Raw genomic sequence first — 2,124 nt, 5'->3', positions numbered from 1 at the left:
TATTTTCCCATCTTTTGTGTCTTCTTCAATGTCTTTCAAGAGGATTTGTAGTTTCAGAATACAGATCCTTACGCCTCTGGTTAAGTTCATTCCAAGGTAACGATGATTTTTGGTGCTATTGGAAATGGAATGGATTTCCGAATTTCTTTTTCTTCAGTTTCCTCATTGTTCTGCGTATAGAAATGCAGCTGATTTCTGAGCATTGATTTCCGTATCCCGCCACATTACTGGAATTGCTCTATAATTTCTAGTAATTTGGTGAGTCCTTGGGTTTTCCATGTAGAGCATCATGTCATCTGAAAAGAGAGATAGTTTGACTTCTTCTTTGCTGATTTGGATACCTATTTTCCCTTTTTGTTGTCTGATTGCCTTTGGGTAAGGAATTCTAGTACTATGTTGAATAATAATGGTGAGAGTGGGCATCCTTGTCGTGTTCCTGATCTTAAGGGAAAGGCTTTCAGCTTTTCCCCATTGAGAATGATATTCGCTGTAGGCTTTTCATAGATGGCTTTTATGAAATTGAGGAATATATGCTCTATCCCTACACTCTGAATGGTTTTAATAAGGAAAGGATGCTGTATTTTGTCAAATGCTTTTTCTGCATCAATTGAGAGGATCATATGGTTCTTGACAATTTTCTTGTTCATATGATCTATGACACTGATAGATTTGCGAATGTTGAACCACCCTTGCATCCCAGGAATGAATTCCAGACTTGGTCTTGATGGATAATCCTTTTAATGTCCTGTTGGATCCTATTAGCTAGGATCTTGTTGAGAATTTGGCATCCATATTCATCAGGGATATTGGTATGTAATTCTCCTTTTTGATGGGGTCTTTGCCTGGTTTTGGGATTACGGTAATACTGGCCACATAGAATGAGTTTAGTAGTTTTCCTTCTGTTTCTATTTTTTGAAAATAGCTTTAGGAGAATAGGTATTATTTCTTCTTTGAATGTTTGGTAGAATTCCCTGGGGAATCCATTAGGCCCTGGACTCTTGTTTTGGGGACGTTTTTGATCACTGCTTCAATCTCTTCATAATTAATTGGTCTGTTTAAATAATCAATTTCTTCCTTTTTTTAATAATATTTTTCTATTATATTATGTTAGTCACCATATGGTACATCCCTAGTTTTTGTTGTAAAGTTCCATGATTCATTACTTGCATATAACATCAATTTCTTCTTGTTTCGGTCTTTGTCATTTCCAGGTTTACAGGAAGCCATCCATTTCTTCCAGGTTGTTTAATTTATTGTCATAAAGCTGTTGATAAAAGTTTCTAATGATTCTTCCTATTTCATTGGTGTTGGCTGTGATCTCTCCCCTTTCATTCATAATTTTACTAATTTCAGTCCTTTCTCTTTTCTTCTGAATAAGTTTAGCCAGTGGCTTATTGATCCTGTTTATTCTTTCAAAGAACGAGCTTCTAGTTCTGTTGATCTGCTACTGTGCTCCTGGTTTCTAATTCACTGATCTCTGTTCTAATCTTGATCAACTGCTTTCTCATGCGTGGATTAGGCCTGTTCTTCTGTTCAAGCTCTGGCTTCTTGAGGTGAGAATATAAAAACTGCATTTTAGATTTTTCTATTCTTTTGAGTGAGGTTTGGATGGCTATGTATTTTCCCCTCAGGACTGCCTTTGCAGTGTCCCATAGGTTTTGGACCGATGTGTTTTCATTCTTCTTGTTCTTCATTAATTGTTTAAACTGATTTTCAATTTCCTGGTTTACCCAATCATTCTTGAACAGGATGGTTCTTAGTTTCCAAGAGTTTGAATATCTTCCAAATTTTTCCTTGTGATTGAGTTCCAGTTTCAAAGCATTATGGTCTGAGAATATGCAGGGAATAATCTCAGTATTTTGGTTTCAGTTGAGACCTGTTTTGTGACCCAGGATATGGTCTATTCGGGAGAAAGTTCCGTGTGCATTCGAAAAGAATGAGTATTCTGTTGTTTTGGGGTGTAGTGTTCTGTATATATCTATATCTATATCTATATATATATCTATATCATCTATATCTATATCTATATCTATCTATATCTTGTCCAGTACATCATTCAAAGCTTTTGTTTCTTTGTTGATTTTCTGCTTAGGTGATCTGTCTATTGCTGAGAGTGGAGTGTTG

Source organism: Ursus maritimus (genome assembly GCF_017311325.1).
Source record: "Ursus maritimus isolate PB19 chromosome X unlocalized genomic scaffold, ASM1731132v1 scaffold_X1, whole genome shotgun sequence".
NCBI classification, from domain to species: Eukaryota; Metazoa; Chordata; class Mammalia; order Carnivora; family Ursidae; genus Ursus; species Ursus maritimus.
The sequence above is the reverse complement of the archived record's forward strand: the minus strand, read 5'-3'. Positions refer to the sequence as shown.